This window comes from Egretta garzetta, unplaced genomic scaffold, assembly GCF_000687185.1.
Source record: "Egretta garzetta isolate BGI_Z169 unplaced genomic scaffold, ASM68718v1 scaffold334, whole genome shotgun sequence".
Taxonomy (NCBI): domain Eukaryota; kingdom Metazoa; phylum Chordata; class Aves; order Pelecaniformes; family Ardeidae; genus Egretta; species Egretta garzetta.
This window is the reverse complement of record NW_009259431.1, coordinates 1117146-1129407: the sequence shown is the minus strand read 5'-3', so window position 1 is coordinate 1129407 and position 12262 is coordinate 1117146. Positions and strand designations below refer to the sequence as shown.

The window sequence follows — 12262 nt, the reverse complement described above, 5'->3', positions numbered from 1 at the left end:
TGTCCGCCCGAAGCGTCTGCCAGGGGAGGGCAAAACCCGGCGTTACTTAGGGCCCCCGCCGGTGACGCGAGGTGGTGGTGCTCCAGAGCGGGGTGCCGCCCGCCGCAGGTGCTTTTTTGCGTTGGTTGTGCTGCGTGTCCCAGAAAGTTCAGGGGTCTGGCTGTGCGAAGCAGGCTGGCAGTAGGAGCTGTAAAGCTGGTGCTGCCGCCTCAGTTGAACGCCTCTGGGACAACAGCCCAAGGAGGGCTCCGCAGCGTGCAGCCGGCTCGCGGTGCAAGCATCGCAAGGGAAACAGGCTGGAGTACAAATCCTGTGCTGAAGGCTGCGTCCTTAGGGCTAATTATGTGCTCTTAATATATCTCAGTGCCCTTGTCTTTGTTCCACGTTGAACTAAGTGAAAGATATCTACTCTTCTACACGTAAAAACTAAGACTTCCATGAGAACTGGGTGGCACTTGTCACAAGAACTATCTCTTTCCAGCTTCCAATTTCATTCCCAGTCTCGCTAGAGAAGAAGGAATGGTCGCAGGATTTTCTTCATACCACTTTATGTTTCACTAGGTAGATGTTAGCATGGAAATGAAAGATGGAAGGAATTGAGGTCTGAGATGAAAAAAACAGCTAAATATAGCAAAGCAGTAAAATGTACATTGGAAGTCATCAGGGAACAGTGACAGCCTAACTTTATGAAAGAATTATTAACATCTGGGCAGAATATCATGGTGCACTATCATCTGAGCTCCACATAGAACAGAATAGTTCAGTTGGAAGGGACCTACAATGATCATCTCGTCCAACTGCCTCTGTAACTCCTGCAGTACATATAGGGTATGAATCATAACCTGATGGAAACATATGGAGGTATAGTGGTAAATCAGAATGTGCAGCCTCACCTAAATGCCAGTATCTAAAATACACAAGGGAAGCAGCACTTACATCTGTTTGCCCTCACATACAACACTGAGCAAGTTCACAAAATGGCAGATGTGAGAACAGAGCCAGGTGAGAAGGCAAGACTCCTAAGCAGCGGCAGGAAGGCAGAAGAGGAATCGAAGCAAATACTGTTGTCAACGAGGCGGAAGAACAGGAAGAGTCCCAGAAGCCCAGGAGAAACAAAGTTAGGGGAACAAGGATTGTCTGCAGGCTGCGAATACAGAGAGTCGCTGTTGGATTTGAAAAGCTGAGGGACCTGAAGTACACTTTCTGAATACCACTCGCTGATCAATATCTTACACAGGTCAAGCTGCCCAACAAAAACCCAACCGTGATACCAGTATTTCAGAGCAGCAGCTTCTTGTGTTCTCCACCTCCATTTAAAACATTTCTCTGGCAATTTTGTATTACTGGTTTATCATCATATTGTAGTTTTGGCAGGCAATACAGGCTAACGATGTATAATAATGTTAAATATGTGTTTGTACAGTAATATGAAAGGGAAAAAAAGATTGAAGGGCATTCCTTTATACAAACTATGTTTTAAAAGTAAGAGTCGTGCCAGTTGGTCCACAGGTTCAGAGAATTTTCATGAATATGCAAGAGATTTAATTAAAAATAGAACATGCCCTAATTACATAATCATGCAAGAGAACTGATTCAAAGGAACCAGTCCTGTCTTTTGAATAAACAATATTCATTGCTTTCTTCCTATCACACATATGCTTTAAAAGATTTCCTGCAATTAGCTGCTTACCCGAGGGATCTGAGCATCCCCGAACAAAGCAGCTACTCCAGCGATGACCCTAATTCATAATACGCTGGCTAATCAAGTACATGCATGCTGGCGATTTCCCACATAAGCAGCGCGCAACTGTAAGCACCCTCCTGCAGGAAGGGTTGATTGGTTCAATGGAACTAAAGTATTGCTCCTCTCTGTTTATGGCACGCAGCGTTAGATGCAAAAGAGACTTTGTGAGCGTGCTTTTTCCTCAAGCTTCTGCCTCACACGAAATATCTAAGAGTTCCTCTCCATTTGGATCTTGTTTTTCCTGTCCCATCTACATAAGGATTATCCAAGCTCATCTAGCAGTAAAAACTATTTACTGCCCACATTTCCATCTTCTCTGAGGGAACTAGTTATGCTATGTGCCCTGCTTTTAGGACGAGGTGATCTAGCCATGCTGTCTCTAGAATATTCTTTGTCTGCCACCAACAAGGTCACCGTGGTTTTCTGCAGACATCTGAGCAGATATTAAAACAAACCCCCCAAACACATTATCTATGATGTTGGATTCTTTATTCTCAACATACCCTTTTCCCTCCTCTCCCAGAAGAGAGAGTGAGGCTTCTAACTCACAGTGGAATAGAAAAAAGCAAACATTTCAACTAACAGCAGAAAGTTCTTACGTTTTGCAGTTGAACAGTGTGAGAAATACACACAGCAAACTAAGATTGGGTTTACCTGACATCCCCAAATAGAGCATGCCTCTCTAAAGAAATTCAGGTTCACTTCATTTAAGAAGTGTGGGTTGTTTTATTTTACCATTGTTATTAAAAAAAATTATCCTCCTGGCTTAGAGGATCTTTCCTCCAAAAGAGACAAAAGTTTTGTAAATCTAATCTTACAGTCTATAAAACTTATGACTTCATTTTATAAATATGGGCTACAATAAAGTACTGCATTGGAATAATTTCAACTGCTGCTAAAGTGCTCTTTAAAAGCATCCTGGCAATAATAAATATTGAAAGGCCAGATTCGGCAACCTGTCTGGCTTTTCATCGCAATCACTTGACAGCCGCATATGCTTTTAGTTTGTATTTCCTATAAGAACGTCCTTTATGGAAAAGAGAAAACATGAAAATCAGTGCTCTGGAGTCAAAAGCGTCAAGTCCGCAGTCCCAGACACAATTTTAGCCTCACTCCTTTGTGCATGTCTGCAATTACTGCGTGCGGAGCTACCTTCTCATCAGGGAGCTAAGGCACTTTGGAGTGAAAGGACTGCGTTCTGTTTGACATGACTCATTGTCACAGTCAAGATGCCTGAACATACCATTGGGAACCCACTGTTGGGCACGGCATTAAAGTACGAAGTAAAATAAACACTGACCATGATCCTGCTTCCCAAGTCAATAAGCTTTACTTACATGCAAGTGAATTCTCCTTTTTCAGAGTCATAAGGATTTCTAGAAAGCTGTGACAAATGAAAGCCAGTGTCCTTTCCCCTGCCGTTTTCTATCCGCAGAGAAATAACAAGGAAATAAAGCATGTGGTGTTCATTCAACTCTTAGCAGGGCATTTCATTAGTTTATTTCTGTTACTTTTTTTTAATACAGAGCAGGACACTCGCTGTGGACATTAACATTTTGCTAACCAGAATTCTTTTCATCTCCCAGCTATTACAGCGCAGTGCTATTGTTGAAGCCCAAAAGATAATGAAAGGTTTTAAGAAGCCCATTCAATTAGCTTTTAAACAGTCCTATTATGAAAAACAGACTTTAAAACCTCAGCTAATACAGTTAAAGTAACCACTTGAAAGCTAGAAACTATTAGAGAATTTGCATGTCAGTATTAATGTGAGCATAAAGAAAAATACTAGACAATTTCAGAAACACAGCTATATTTATATATCCCAATTTCCACTGTGATCTTCAAAGTAGTAAGTGATCAAGGAGCTAAGAATTGCACCCTTTGACAAACTATAATATTCTGTGCTTTATGAATTTACAGACAGTGTTAGGTTTTCCAAGACCCTACTTTTAAGCATCAAAATTCCCAGCGAGTTAAGGGTATGCAGAGGAGAGCTTGTGATGATAATTAGACTTGTGTCTTTACTGCCTGCAGTCAAGGAGTAGGTTCCCACCTCTCCAGAAAGAATGCTCCCACCAATACATACTTACTCTGCTCAGCCAGAAATTTCTGTTCCTTCTTTACTTCTGCCACACCTCTCACTTCATTGAAAGATGAAGCAACTTCCTTCCTTCCTTGCTTCCATGTTCTGTAGTCAGCTGATAGCTGACTACCAGCACCTTTCTAGCTTGGAAAGAGTTTCTTCTCTGTACTCACTCTGAATGATCTTTAGTGCTTATACATGAAGAAAGATAGCATTCCATTTAAGCTCCTCCTTTGCTTCCTCCATAGTCTCACTTTTCAGTGAGTTTATTCTGTCTCAGGGTTTCAATTGCTCATTCAAGGTTATGGGAATTATTAATCACTGTGTATGAGTCACAGGAAGTTACATTTATTTCTGTATTCACCTACCTCAGTCACCGAACCATTGCAGAAGTGTGTTAAATCCTTCTGAGGAAATAAAAGAACACTGCTGGTGGAATATCACAATCTTGGCCACTACGAGAGTAAGAATATTCAGTGTGTGATACAGTACTTCTCTTCACCCTCCCGTATCTTTACTTCCCAACTATGACTGCTCCCTTTCTTTACCTTTCTATTGGGATAAGGCCTAGTATTGATAGGAAAAAAGTTAATTCCACAAACACAACAAACGGACTCTTCCAAACACAGTATCTTTGATCGTCTGTGTGTTCAAATGCAGGAACGCTTAGCTAAAAGCAGAAAACAAAAGGATCACCTCTACTGATTTCTAAGTGCCTGCTTTATTACTACTTAAATTATCCCCTTCCCTTTCTTTGAACACCAGCTGCTTGTTACCTACGCGGTTTGTCAGCATTCCTTTATGGAGATTTGCTAACTCATCAGGCTTTGCTGCCAGATTACTTGCAATTGGATTAGGTGAGACTCTTACCTTGATAATCTTGGTAGTGGTTGTAGGGTTTTTTCTATGGTGAAGGAGACTTCTAGGTACCCTCAGAGTTTCATTATGAAAAGTGTTTTTTCCCCTAAAAAAACCTGTGAGGGCTGAGATTTTAATTTCAGTCACACATCAGTCTAAATCTGGGATAATTTCATTAACCAGCATGAGATTTTTCTTTTTTGGAAAAGTGTATCTTTGAAAGTGTGAGAAAGGCATTCCTTTTTCCAGCCAGCATTAGGCAGAGGCACGGACTGGGACATAAACTTGTCTCTGCACCAGGGAAACCGGTGCTTCCTCATGGAGGTATAAAAGATGTGTTCTCTTCACTCTCACTAAGATTCCTACATATATTTATGAAAGAAGGAAGCTGTGATTTTTGAGATGCTGTCTTTTATTAAAGCTCATGCATATGCTAATCACAAGAAATGCTAATGCCAGTGTATGCCTGTATGTGACCTTTTCCAAGTAGAAATTTGCACCTACTGATGAAAGAGAACTAAGTCTCCAAAGTCTGGGAGGCATGACAGATAACCACCTCGTCTGGTCTTTTTCTAAATGTAATTATCAAACTCTATTGAAAAACAAGGAGGCATCTTGCCCTTCCTGCCCAAGAACCTCACTCCTCCGGTGTCAGTCCCAAGGGTAATATATACATAGAGATACGGTGCCAAATTGTGTCATTTCTTTCCAGCTCTTCTCCCTTGCTAGTGATTAGCCCCATTTCTCTACGTGTTTGCATTTCTAAGGAGGTTCTCAAAATGTAATGCTTCTCTTTTACATGTTTGATTAAATTATTATAGAGAAAGAAGATTCTTCCCTGGGTAGCCCTCTTAGCTGGTCCTTCCTCCACTCATCTGTCTAGGAGATTCTGCGCTCCTTTCTCCCCCCAATCATCAGTTTGCTTGGCTAAACAAATTGAACTCTTAATCCCCCGGATTATTCAACTCGCCCTTCGCTGCTCCCATTTGCTTCATCTTTTTTGAGCCTAATGTGCTCCAATGGTTTGTGCCATGATCACTACTGAAAATTATTGTTCCCACATCTGATTTATCAGTAATCTCCCTTTCACTTGATGTATTCCTTTTCTGCACACGCTGCATGCCAAACCCTTATTCCCCTTTCAGTTCTTCTGTTAAATGCTTTTCTCTCCTCCTCAACTAATACTCTATATGGAATTACACCAAATTCACTTGGCATCCAAGGTGGATTGGAAATCTCATTTAACATGGGAGGCCATTTTACATCTGCTTTTCATTGTTGGAGTTTGCCTTGATTAAGAGGGTATTCAAACCAAGGCTGCACTGGACTGGGGACTTCATGGTAATACAGTTTGCCCCAAGGGAAAGGGAAATGTAAATGCTTCTGCTGTGCGACAACTCTTTCTGTGCCAATGATAAATTATGTCCCTGCAGAAAATGGCTTCTGTGAATGTGCCTGTGGCTAGATGGATGGTATATAGTACGTGGGGCTGAGAAGGGCAGAGTCACTCTAGAAATCAATAGGAAACAGAACTGCCTGTGCCAGGGATTTTGTTCCTCATCCGCTCTCTCCCGGGAAATAGAGCAGATGCAGGATAAGGAGAGATGATCTAATTCCCAGGGGTTTAGATACGAATTGTCTCTCCCTGATGCTTCCCTGTTCCCACAGCAGGTATGTCCTGTGAAGCTTATGCTTCCGTTTCAGATGTTGTAATTCCTATCTTTTCTGTTGTAATTCTACCTTTTTTTACCTGCTTCAATGGAACATGTTCTTGCCAGTTCACAGAGAAATCCATTGAAAGGTATTAAGTTCAAAGACGTGCCACAGTCAATACTCTTTACTACTTCTGTATCTTCACAATGATAAGAAAACAAGACATGTACATCACCACTATCAAGTCTTAAGACTTAAAACATGAGTGAGATGATTGCATAATTCACTCCCCCGGGTTGGAGGATATGTTTTATCTCTACAGGCTCGTCTGTCGGTTACCCGAGGGCAAATATTGTTGAAGAACTCAGTCTGTGGACAGGTTCCAAAAAGTCTAGAACAGTCTAATAGCCCAGATGAGAAGGGGTTGAGAGAATGGTTTTAAATAACCTTTGTGCCTTCCCAGTGCTATACTATTCTCTGCCCCCTGTGTGATTTAGACAACCACAAGGACCTGGCTTCCATGTGATAGTTCTGCCCAGGACCTCCACGGGGTCCATCTGTAACCTAGCCCATCCACACTTAGTATATACCCCCTATGTGAGGGGATGTGAATGGAGGCCTTAGGAACTAGCCTTGTAGGTGCCAGTTTCTGAAGAAAGGAATTCCTCATACATCTGTCTATAGGTGCTTTAGAGACCAGTATATAAAAAAAAAAGCAGTGAGGAGATGCTATTAATTTGTCAAGTTTGGCAGATACTGCTGCATCACATCATGTTCTGAAGGTTCTCCTTGAGCCAAAAAGGCTAGACTCAATTTGGGCAAGTTGTAATTTATGCAGGAGCTAGGTAAGGAGAAGGCGCTTACCTCATCAGTATGTAGATCATCATAGATATTCTGAGGCTACCATTTTGCTTCAGAGGACAAATCACTGAAGATAGGAATTTAAAGCAGGGCTCCTTGACCTTTGACTTCACGGCCAGCTGGGCATAGTACAATTCACAGGAAGTAGAGCTTGCAGTAATTTCTTTCAGGGAAAAAATCTGTGCCACCACGGTTCTCTACACCACCAGCATCACCTAAACCACCTGGACTGTTTGAGGTGTTTTGGTTACACGGAGCAGTTCACTCTGTCACATCAGTTAACAACAGTCTCCTGGGGAAGCTCTGGGGAATTGCTGAAACATGCCATATGCAGTACTTCAGATTTTGCATCTATGTATTCTAACATAAAACTATTCCTTAATGTTTAAAATAATAATTATGTTTTCATGAAAGCTGAAATACATTGAAATTGTTTCAAAGGCATATATAGTGCAGTTTTACAGCTTACCAAACCCCGCATATGGAAAATAATGTGACTGTAAACAGGAATTGAAACATGCCTCAAATAAACACCAGGAGAAAGCTGGGAACAACTGATATATATAAATTAGCCATGAAAGTGAAGTGTGCTGCCTACACAGCATTACGCTTGTTATTACATGCTGAAGGGCCACAAAGTACACCATCACCATATGTTTGAAAACTGTCATGACTCACCCGGAACAGGTTGATGAATAGTGGCATCTTCCTTCATCGGTGTATGGCCCTGACCAGAAATCTACCCAGTAAATGGTCCCGTTGTGGGCAGCAATTTAACACGCCCCATATCCTTATAATTAACTACATAACCGTAAAAACATTACTGCCAGGTTTATCATGCAGCAATGCAGAAAGCACTCTAAATATCTTTAAAGGAAGGTTCACGCATTTGTCATTTCCCATCCCACTCATTTAGCAACCGAAGGAGGCTGGAATGCTGTGCTGCCAGCATTCTCATTAATGTCACTTACCTTCTTTCTCGTTGAATTTTTGGTTGTCAACTCTGTTGTGCAGTGCCCAAAACCAAAGTTCATACTGTAAATAAGTGAGATTGCCTTCCTAATTTACATGTAAACATATAATAGAACTAAAAGTTGAAAGGACATTGTTAATTACCTATGAAATTGAACAAGGAGTGCTAAGTGGCTGTTAGAGAATACCTATAAATTATAGACTCAAGACAGTAAGTAATATGGCTGCTTTGCTGATTTTAGAGAAAGTGTGAACCTCATGATTTAAGAGCCTGAGAAAAATCTTCCTAAGATGGAAACGTGCCCTGTCCAGTGGCAACTCTTCAGCCACATTCTCCCGGCATCAGCCTATTTTACTCCGTCCTACAGCAATCAGGCTTATGGCTGCAATAACTGTGGCAACTGAGGGAACCGGGGTTATTTACCCTGGAGAAAAGGAGACTGAGGGGAGACCTTATCGCACTCTACAACTACCTGAAGGGAGGTTGTAGCGAGGTGGGTGTTGGTCTCTTCTCCCAGGTAACAGGTGATAGGACGAGGGGGAATGGCCTCCAGTGACGCCAGGACAGGTTTAGGTTGGACATTAGGAAAAATTTTTTCACCAAAAGGGTTGTCAAGCATTGGAACGGGCTGTCCAGGGAAGTGGTCGAGTCCCCATCCCTGGAGGTATTTAAAAGCCGGGCAGACGAGGTGCTTAGGGACATGGTTTAGTGATGGGATGGCAGGGTTAGGGTAACGGTTGGGCTTGATATCTTAAAAGGTCTTTTCCAACCTAAACAGTTCTGTGATTCTATGATTCTATGACTTTAAGTGTGCCCGGCAAGCCTCCAGGTGTCACACTGAACAGACCCCTCTCTTCCTAACAGCAAAAGCAGCACCAGGGAAGAAGAAGGAGCACAGCAAAAGAATTAATTCTTAGCATCTCTAGTAAATTAAAATTGCTCTATAACATCCTATGTCAGAGCTGATTTTTTCTTTGAAGTGAGCTTGAATTCTTCTTTGACAAAAATTAGTACCTGTGGCTATTTACTCATATGTCAGCTTAGTGTTTTGTTCTGTTTTTCATGGTTGAATTTTTCATGAGGCCTGAGGAAACTGGAGGTTTTCCAGACATGACATTAAAAGTGAAATGTTATTTTGGTAAATGTGAGAAGACGACTGGTAAATCCAGAAGACATTTTCTTACATATTCATTGGAATTTAGTTTCCATTTTGTCTTTCAGTCTTACACAATTTTGGACAAATAAGTGTTTTCTACTTAAATATTTGTAGTTTCTACAGCTACTAAGGTCAGAACTGTCTTGACTATTACAGAATATTTATGCTGCGTCACACCATCCATTTTCTATATGACACTCCAGAATAATCACTTGGAAGGTGATCAAGGCAGTCAATTAATCTCTTCTGAAATTTGCAATTCATGGATTTTGCCTTCAAATACAGCCCTGACTACAAAATTCGCTTTGCAAAACAACCCACCCCCCCAAAGAATCTGGACTTCTAATTATTCAAATCATTCTAGAAATCAAAACCTGTAACTTTTCTGGAACCCTTTAAAAACAGCCAACACACCAATCATCATATGAAAAATTTTCCATGGCAGGGATTTATTATAAAGGGAGCGCCAAAATTTGTCAACAGAAGTGCTTCAACAATGAAATACGAATAGCGACCTGAATTTCTTACGAATCTGAAACTTGCATTTTGCCTGATAATGTGTTTTGGCTCAGCTGATGAAAGTTATCACAGCCAATTCTGCAGCTGAATCATATCAGTGGGTTCTTTGGAGGCAGCGGTGTGAACAGAGCGCTGCTGAACGCCAGCAACTCTTGACTAGCATGGGGGCTGCTGGAGACTCATGCCAGTTGTGGTCCATCAAAGTAGCCTCAGGGCTACTCCAGCTTAGGCTGAGTGTTAATTGTGGCCGGCACTCTCAGGAGATGCATACAGTCAATCCTGCTGCCTCCTGCCATCTCAGGCCCCCTTCACAACACACCTGGGGCCACCCCTAAGGATGAAAACCTGCATACACTGGCCAGCAAAATCACCGTGCCTTTCCCTGCAAAATGTAAGAAACTCGATTGAATGGGTATCTGGTTTGAACTAGTAAAACACAAGCAGCTGTATGAAACGGGGACTGTGTCTACAGAGCATTTACATGGCTTCTAAAACCGATTTTGACTGTGGGTAGTACTATAAAATATTTCTCCTGAGTAAGATCACACTTAAAAAGGGATCGTGTAATTTTTTTTGCCTTTGCTATTTCTAGCCAAAAGTACTGCTTTTGCACTTCCACAGCATCTGCTATTTGAATATATCAATCAACTAAATCCCACAATACTTGGGTCAATCTTAATCCACTAATGAATGCAAATTCAAGGCACAAAGAAGTGATTTATATAATACTGAATATTAATGAGTATTTAAAGATTATTACAATCCATATACTTAGAAACTCTTTTTAATAAACAAACTCATAAGAAATAACGTAACTTGCATTTCCATTACTATCTTTGGAGAAAGGAATCTGAATGTTCAATTATGACATTATTATTCTGTAAATCAGTTTACAGCAATCAGTGGAAATAATTTTTAATATGAAAATGTTATTCATGCATATTACAGTTCCAAGCATATATTATCCTTTCCTGAGAGCAATTCCATCTCCCAGTCTTTATGCAAAAGGCTGGCCCGGCGGCTCTGTACAGGGTGTAAATTCAGCTCTTGTTTGGCTAAATCCGATTGCCCTGTAGGAGACCAATCTTGCTTAGTGATAGTGGAAGTTAAAAATCGCAAAGCAGAACAGTCCTCTTAAAACGGGGCCAGGAAGAGTCAGCTTCTAAATAAGAAACCTGAGTTTTGAACTAAATTTTCATTTTATCACCGAGAATTTTCAGTTAAGTATAGAAGCTACCTTCTCAGTACTTGCTACCATTACTTTTAAAACTCCTAATGAAATTGAGAAATGCCTTTTTTTTTTTTTTTTTTTTTTTTTTTTAAGATGTACAGTTCTTTCTGAATCACATATAAAGGTGCTACAGTCACTTCAAGCCAGCCTTCAGTTGGGCTGCCTCTCAATCCCCCTTTGACACTTCCTCTTACTCCTTATATTCTATTGAAATGAATGCTCCGGTAGAGAAATTCAGTGAATAGCAAAAAACTCATACAGATTATCAGAACATAACCACCCCAAGTCAATACAAACTATCTAAAATTATTTGAATATTACCAAAGTACTGTTGCTTTATTATGCACTTTCTGAAGAGACAGATTAAAAAGGCACATGCTGACACTACTAAATATGCAATACTGCTGTTCCTTCTGGCAGGATTAGCTAAATACCTAAATGATAGGAACACTCCCCTGTATTTTTCCTACACTTAGAAAATGTGCACAGAAAAGTCACTCTTTGATCTATTTCACTAGCTTCAGTTACTGTAGCAGGCCTTTGTATAAATAAAAAATTTATTTTTAGTAGTCTGTGGCAGCTCCTTATTCTTCCTTTGATGTATAAAGGATTTACGATCAATAATATCTGAAAGCAGCTGGCATTATTACAACTGCTCTGAGTCAAGGAAAAAAAATCAAAAGTAATGCAACACTGGCAAAAACGATATGGCTTTTGCTGTTCAGAAAATGTAATTATCTCAGTAAATGTATGTGGTTTTTGGTAATGAGACTCAAACTTTCAGAAGGATTATTTTTAATAACATCTTTTCACAGTGGCTTTATTAGACATTCTAAGTCAGACCTCAACACTTACCTAACAGATAAATGCCTCACTCCTTCAAAAGGCTTCAGATGAAGGGACCCAGCACCCCACACAGAATCTTAATGATGGCAATGCCATAAAGGCATGAACTTTACCTACAAGCAGCTCAGAGCAGACTCCTAGCACGATCCACCATATGCCAATTATATTATTTTTGGGTGACCAATACTAAAATGTCATATTCAGAAAACAGCTTTAACTGTGAATTGACTGAAGCACAATCCAAACCCTCCACCTGAATTTCCACATCTCCCCTATGCCAACAGTAGAACACTTGTACCTGCATGAGACATATGAATTCAACTGACATCTAACACTTT

The 12262-nt window shown here is 40.7% G+C and overlaps 2 protein-coding genes across 9 annotated transcripts in view; both read right to left on the bottom strand.

The window, feature by feature from the left end:
- The window catches only part of LOC104124731 (cytochrome c oxidase assembly factor 8), a 39488-nt gene that overhangs the window by 18458 nt on the left and 8768 nt on the right, over window positions 1-12262 (bottom strand). For 2 of the 8 annotated variants that reach the window (XR_004841761.1, XM_035892651.1), the window contains one exon: window positions 3613-7513. The exons of 1 other annotated variant lie outside the window; for it this stretch is intronic. The gene's annotated coding sequence lies outside the window, so the exon portion shown is untranslated. Of the gene's footprint in view, window positions 1-3612; window positions 7514-12262 lie in introns of those variants that run through there. 5 more of the 8 variants (XR_004841758.1, XR_004841760.1, XR_004841759.1 and 2 more) reach the window with 5 other exon arrangements.
- KLC1 (kinesin light chain 1) overlaps window positions 1-12262 on the bottom strand; it is a gene marked incomplete at its 3' end in the record, with an annotated part of 45223 nt that overhangs the window by 31068 nt on the left and 1893 nt on the right. The window lies entirely within an intron of this gene.